The sequence below is a fragment of the Dermacentor albipictus genome, chromosome 1, assembly GCF_038994185.2.
Source record: "Dermacentor albipictus isolate Rhodes 1998 colony chromosome 1, USDA_Dalb.pri_finalv2, whole genome shotgun sequence".
NCBI classification, from domain to species: domain Eukaryota; kingdom Metazoa; phylum Arthropoda; class Arachnida; order Ixodida; family Ixodidae; genus Dermacentor; species Dermacentor albipictus.
In genome coordinates, this window is record NC_091821.1 from 268,090,099 (window position 1) to 268,097,982 (window position 7,884).

The window sequence follows — 7,884 nt, forward strand, 5'->3', positions numbered from 1 at the left end:
AAGGCACCTGAATTGATCCATTAAATATAATGAAATATGTCTAGTTACTAATGAGAATATTTCCACACTTTTGGACTAACGGAAGTTTCTTGCAGCCTTTCGACGCAGTGCCCCTATTTCGCAGGCTGAATTTCTTTACAGCTTTAACACGCAGACTCAACCTCCTACAAGTTAAACGCTGCACTTGAAGCGCTACCACCGAAAGGCAAGACGGCACCACAATGTTGGTTCGGGGGGAAAGAAGGGAGGAGGGAGGATTTTTTATTTTTGTTGAAGATGCAGCACGACACTCCACCACTTGGTGGTGGTGGAGCAGGAGGAGGAGGCATGAGAAAATGTTGTGTGGAGATGGGCACCCCCCTCTTTTTCGCCCCCATTTGGAGCTACCCGTTCGTGGAGCACAGAAGTTTGTTTGCTTGGTTGGCCTCGTCGTGGGCCGTAAACGTCTGTCGCCTATAGTATACTATACATGACGAATTCTGCTGCGACTTGCGATGAAACTTTGACTATCTGAAGACGAAGAGACAGGCAAAATAAATAAAAGCTGCCCGCACCAACCAGCCTGAAGTTCATTTTCTTTCTTTCTTTCTTTCTTTCTTTCTTTCTTTCTTTCTTTCTTTCTTTCTTTTTTTTCTTTCTTTCTGCACTTGGCGTGTATCCTACAAGACACTCCGGTGTGTTCCATTCCATATATAGATTATTTCAGTACGGCTCGTGCAGCGACGAGGCCATTGCAGTCGATAGGCGAGATAGACTTGCATTGCGCTGCTCACGAAAACAAATAAGCGCCGACGCCAAACCCTCGGTCATGCGAGCATGCTATCATCGAGTATGGCACGCATCTGCACTAAATTTCGGTGTCGTGTCTCTTACAGGGGTCACGCACGCACGCACACTATACAGTTCATATGCGACGTGGAGTTGTGAACCTCTCATGTCATTTCTTAATGAATAGATGGCGTAAAACAGAAACCTAACTGTGCATATTACCTTGTCGTATAGTCAGAAGCGTAAACTCTGAATAACAGGTTCTGCACCACTATAAACAGGCGCAAATAATTATCAGCCTAGCTTTTTCTAGGTAATGCACTATCTGAGACAAAGAAAACGGGAGCGGGACTGTTAAAAAATAGAAAAAAAAGAAACTGTCAAGAAAGAAAGCTATGGCTGAGATAGAGTTCATGCTCTTGGATTTTTCTTTTCTTTTTCTCTTTTTTTTCCATTTTTGAAAAGAGCCTGCATGCAATTGACAACCAAATCATCGGGCCAGGTCACCCATGGCTTCTGCGCGGCGACGGTATCTGGTCCTCTCAACGCGACCTTTCGCAAAAACGGCTGGAGTGAAAAGCGATACGGCTTGGAACCCAACTTGCAGAACAGAAACTCTGTCTACGGAAGATGTCCTCTACTATGGAGCCCCAAATTTCACTGGAAGTTGTTTGGCTCTTTCAATTCGCAAGCAGCCAAGCCCCCAGTAATGTGTTTTTTTCTCTTTCATGTCACTCTGGCGTTATATGACGGACTCCTTATTAGGCAGCTTGGTGCTTGCACGCATTTGTCACGGGCTAGCCAATTCACGCTCGACGAATACACTAGTAGGTCGTGCATTCGCGCAGTAGGGCACTGTTAGGACATCTCGCAAAGCATCTGATTAATAAAGTAGGAAAGACAAGACAGACTTTGTTGTGATGGTCTTCATATAACTGGCGAGGTATGTCTGTTGTTATTTTTCTTCTCGTTCCTTCAACACCTCTAAGGGACTTTCAAATGGCGTGCGTATATATTTACCTCTCTTTCCTTTTCTTTCAAGTTCACTTTAGCATTTATTCGTTGCTTGCTGAGGTTCTGGAAAAGACTTCCGTGTTGGCTTGTAACTTCCTGTGTGGCCAGTGCTTTTCTCTGTTCGACATTAGCCTTGATTGCCTTTTCATTTATGTAGCCTTCGTCACATCGCATTCTCTGAGCGAACCATCTCACTGCTCCCCCTTTGAACCTTTGCCACGATGTCCGTGCCATCGTATGCACCTCAATTGTGGTCGTTCCGAACTCTTATCTCTCGTCGCCACTCCACACCCTATTTCAGCATTCTCATTTTGTCCACTTGAAACTTCTGAATGTTATACTCGGCAGGAAGAGCTCCAGTTCGACTTATTCTTTGATAATATTCTATAAGCAAGCCAAAAAATGCGTCCGGGACAAAAATTCAAGGTCGCTGTACTCGCGTATCGCTCAGAAAGGAAAAGCGAATACGTGCCTCTTCTGATACATCTTTTTGCATGCGGCAAAGGCTTCTGCGCAATGGTCGCGCCCGCGAGCAGGTAGACGTCGGCGGCCCGGGAGCGAGAACGGAAATGACGGTGGCCGTCGTTAGAAGCTGTTTGTTCGGCGTGCCAGCGCGTCGCTCTGTTGATCACCGAGACAGCGATCGATCGCAACGTGCGAAGGAGCGCGCCAGGAACGTCGTGCGGGAGGGGAGCACACAGTCCTGCAAACCCAATAGAGATGCACGGGCGGCAAACAGCTGCTTCGCCGTTTTGAATAGAGCCTCTCGAGAAATCGCCACAAATGGAGCCCTAAATGCATGCAGTCAAGGCGATGTAAAACAACCGCTTAACCAAGGCGGCGCCGTTATTGAATCGTGGGGGGCAGAGGGTCGACTGCGAGGGTGCTTTTCTCCCAATGAAACTCTGCGCGACCGCCTACGACGCGCCTCGTCGATTAGATATAAGAGCAGTTCCGGAACCGATCTACTGTTCAGCTATCTGACGAAACAAGATGCCTTTATTTTGGGACGCTATAGGCACCGGTGGAAGGGAAACGCACTGATTGGTGTAAGCGAAGAATAGGCGGGAACGACTGGTTGTTTCCATATCACAGATAAATCGATCTGTATGAGAAACTTCACACTCAGCGCGGATGCTAAAAGCCAAGACTCACGTTGCGTATGGGGAGAGCAGATGGCACAAATAATTTTACAATGTTTGCAATGTGCGCGGCGCACGTCGCAACACAAGAAGGGATACTGACGACGAAGCGGAAGTGCCAAGTGGCATTTCATCATCATCATCATCGGCCTGGTTAGGCCCACTGCAGGGCAAAGGCCTCTCCCATGCTTATCCAACTACCCCGGTCATGTACTAATTGTGGCCATGTTGTCCCTGCAAACTTCTTAATCTCATCAGCCCACCTAACTTTCTGCCGCCCCCTGCTACGCTTCCCTTCCCTTGGAATCCATTCCGTAACTCTCAATGACCATCGGTTATCTTCCCTCCTCATTACGTGTCCTGCCCATGCCCATTGCTTTTTCTTGATTTCAACTAAGATGACATTAACTCGCGTTTGTTCTTTCACCCAATCTGCTCTTTTCTTATCCCTTAACGTTACACCCATCATTCTTCGTTCCATAGCTCGTTGCGTCGTCCTCAATTTGAGTAGAACCCTTTTCGTAAGCCTCCAGGTTTCTGCCCCGTACGTGAGTACTGGTAAGACACAGCTGTTATATACTTTTCTCTTGAGGGATAATGGCAGTCTGTTGTTCATGATCTGAGAATGCCTGCCAAACACACCCCAGCCCATTCTTATCCTTCTGATTATTTTTAGTCTCATGATCCGGATCCGCAGTCGCTACCTGTCCTAAGTAGATGTATTCCCTTACCACTTCCAGTGCATACATATCGCGGCATCTGCCCCTGGTGCGGCGACACACACCCTACACTCTTCCACATCTCGTGGGGGTGCGGGGGCAAACCTCAACACTTAAAGACGCCTAGCACGCAATTTGAGCGGTGGGAGGTACAGCTGACCGGCGATACCCTGGCGGGACAAGAAGCTCTCGTCCAGCAAGTACGTCGAGCAGCCATGGCCAGTGGAGTGCTGGAATGAGGACACCACCCACTCGACCTCAAGAGCAACCACCTCGATGGTTCTAATAAATGTTTTTTCTCTCTCTCTCTCTCTCCAGTGCCTCGCTACCTATTGTAAATTACTGTTCTCTTCCGAGACTGTTACACATTACTTTAGTTTTCTGCAGATTCATTTTTAGACCCACTCTTCTGCTTTGCCTCTCCAGGTCAGTGAGCACGCATTGCAATTGGTCTCCTGAGTTACTAAGCAAGGCAATATCATCAGCAAATTGCAAGTTACTAAGGTATTCTCCATTAACTCTTATCCCCAATTCTTCCCAATCCAGGTCTCTGAATCCCCCTTGTAAACACGCTGTGAATAGCATTGGAGAGATCGTATCTCCCTGCCTGACGCCATTCTTCATTGGGATTTTGTTGCTTTCTTTATGGAGGACTACGGTGGCTGTGGAGCCGCTATAGATATCTTTCAGTATTTTTACATACGGATCGTCGAAACCCTGATTCCGCAATGCCTCCATGACTGCTGAGGTTTCGACTGAATCAAACGCTTTCTCGTAATCAATGAAAGCTATATATAAAGGTTGGTTATATTCCGCACACTTTTCTATCACCTGATTGATAGTGTGAATATGGTCTATTGTTGAGTAGCCTTTGCGGAATCCTGCCTGGTCCTTTGGTTGACGGAAGTCTAAGATGAAGTGGCATTTAACCCTACATAAAGCATCGCTGAAAAAGGCACCTGACAAAGTCGATCGACAAAGGTTGATGGAACAAGCTGAAAAATATCAAAGACGAAGAGGGCTGGTCGAAGTGCACACAGTTCAAGACATCTTCCCATTTTTAAACCAATGCATTCGGAAGCCTCAAACTACGCAGCCATTTGTTTCTATCAAAATCATAATAAAAGCCGACATCTCGTTGCTTACCAGCAAGTTTGATTTAAAAAGACTAGAATTAGGGAACGCTCAAATAATATATATTCCACAATTGCGCATACTGCTGGGGACAAAATAAAGCATAGATATCTTTGTTCTTTTTTTTTTGATAATATATGCAGAAGTACCCGGTACACACGTTGGACTCACCAGCGTCTGTCCAGATTACTAAAGTACAAGTCTAGCGTATGTCCCGTATCCTACTTCTTGTTTCGCCTCTTTTCGATGGTTCCATCACAGTTACGGTATAAAGTACTATGTACGACTTTTCCCAGTGCATTTCATGTCTGTATAAATGGCGAAGCGTGCCCGTAGTCGCGTTTGCGTAAATGCAGCAGTAGCGCATCGCAATCGCTCATTCTAGCGCACTGCTTCCATGCAAATCGAGTTGATGCGCTAGGAAGATGCATCTCCTTAATGCGGAAAGTGGAAGTATAGCTTGAGTGGGTGAAGTCGCCTTTAGCGAATTTGAGAAAACGGGGCTAGCGCATTGCAATGATGAGCAGAGAGCGACAGCGAGACGTCTCACCTTTGCTCTACTCCACTCACCCGCTCGCTAAAAACAGGTGCAAGCTCATTTCAGACGCCGTCGCACGAGGATTGATGGGCGGCATGTAAACGGCGGCGCAGCGCATTAAGGTGATGTGCTACGAAATGCGATGCGCTGTATCGTCGTAATCTTGTAAACGCGGCTAATGAATCGAGGATGAAACACGGTACAGGCTCTCGTTCGTGAGCACGTTGGTCATTGGCCGGCCGCCTTCGCTAATAATGACTTACCCATCATGATTGGGCCGCGCCTTTTTTTTACGAATTACTGCTCGTACGTACGAGAAGCTTTGAAAATATGGGTCTCAAAATTTTTAAAAAATTAATTATGGGGTTTTACGTGCCAAAACCACTTTCTGATTATGAGGCACGCCGTAGTGGAGGACTCCGGAAATTTCGACCACCTGGGGTTCTTTACCGTGCATCTAAATCTAAGTACACGGGTAATACGGGCCTCAAAAGGACTCTCACCAGGCTGCATAGCAGCTTTTTGTTATACGCTGGAAGTTGTTACGTGACCTCTAGGAAGCGTTCTACCGCAAGCATTTTTTAATTGGTTCGTTAATAGCCAAAGTAGCAATATTTCAGTGCCGTGAACCCATGATTTCAGGAGGCGAGCGTCACCGCCAACATGGACACTCTCTCCACTTGCCCCCGTATAGCCTCCGCAAACGAAATTACGTCACGGACCCAGCCTTTTCTTTTTCTTTTTTTTCTCGCGCGCCTTTTTGCTGCGCGGTGCACTTCTGCTGACGGTCTCGCGCGCGAGCTGTTGCGTTTGTGTCGTGTCGCGCAACGCTCGATCCCTGCGACAACCTTCCACCAAATTCTCATAACATCCTCTTACAAAAAACACAGAAGAGGGGACGCTTTGGACATCCTCACTCAATCCTCACAGGAGAGGGACTGGCATCGTATTCAGACGAATACATACCCCAACCTGCACCACCTACACAGAATACACTCCACGACGTTCACTGACGAGTGCCAATGGCGCACAGACACACCCACACTAAAACACGTTACATGGAAGTGCCCCAAGAGGCATCCGCACATAGACAGCCCCGTAATACACCAACATCCACTAATGAGGAATAGGCAGTGGGAGGCATGGCTTGCGGACGAGGGTCGGGGGAGCCAATTGGCTCTTCTGGACCAGACCCAGCGAGCCGGACGTGCCAGTGGGTCCCTGAAATAGGGGCTCCAACCAACGTGCCTTGCTTTACTTATTTCAAGTAAAGTTTTTACTCACTCTATTTTGCGCGATGTGCACGAGAACACCTGACTAGCTGTATAAGTCAGTGCTACACGAATACTGAGGCAGACGCAAGCGTATTACAAAGCCTAATCGCGCGTTGGAATACGGTTGAAAATGACATGGTTTCGCTCTCAGCGCGCGCGAATGCGCGCGGTCTAAACGGATGCGAACAAGCAGCCGAAACGGAATTATGTACTACATCTCTCTCGCTACAATACGAAGTAAAACAAAGACACGCAGACATTCGAATTCGTCTATTGAGGCAACAGATCAAACAAATCCCTACTATTACCTTGAATAATTATCAACGTCACGTACCACTGTGAGTGAAGTCACAGCACGGCGAACTACGTAGACGCACATGCGCGATAGACGTCGACGCCTACGTGGAGAAGGGCGCAGGGCGTTTGGTTTGAAATTTCAATTCTTTTCGCGGCGCGTAGCGGTGTAATACTTTTCAGGCACCGTTGTTAGCCCGCATTGCATGCACTGCGCTGGTCAGTTCGAGAGCATTACCGAGAGCATCGCGCAAAACCGGAGCTAACCACTGATGCACAGATGAAGCAAGTATGGGAAGTTCTCTGAGGCGGTGGCCCTGTTCCTTGCTGCTCGCTTTTTACTTCAGTTTTATTTACTTGTTTACATTGTGCCTGGACTTCTTTGCTTTGGAATTCAGGGAGAAGTATAGCGACCTACGTGGCCATTAAGACCAGGTACGAAGCCTTCTTTCCCTCTTCCCTCGGAGTGTCTCCAACAGCTACGGCGGTCGGCAGCCGAGAATGGCAGCACGAGCCCTACGACCGCCAGCGTGTTTTGAGGCACATGAGTGCATCGCAGCTGCTCGTCCACGATTCTGCCAACACACGCCATGTGCATGACATGATCAAGCCGGCACGACTAGTGCTTGAACATCAAGGCACTGACGGCCCGCCTCCGGTGGCCATGGTGGAACCCAGCGAAGGTAAGAGCAAGATACCTCGTACTGATGAGACAACCAATCAGGAGAACGACAGTACTTCAAACTATGGTCTAAGCGATTATGAAGACACTGAGTGTGATGAAGAACCTTTCAAATTTGTGACCTACAAAAAGAAAAGAAGCGAAGGAATGCCGGTGCTGTTCCGACCATCAAAAGAAGGACAGAACTTTTGGCAAGTGAATCCAAATCATGCTCCATCAGAAATTGTCTCGGCGGCAGAGGAAAAAGTTCAAACGTTCCGAGTAAATAGAGACGGCAGTCTGCGAGAAACGTGCTTTTACTGCATGAAGTCAAAGGACT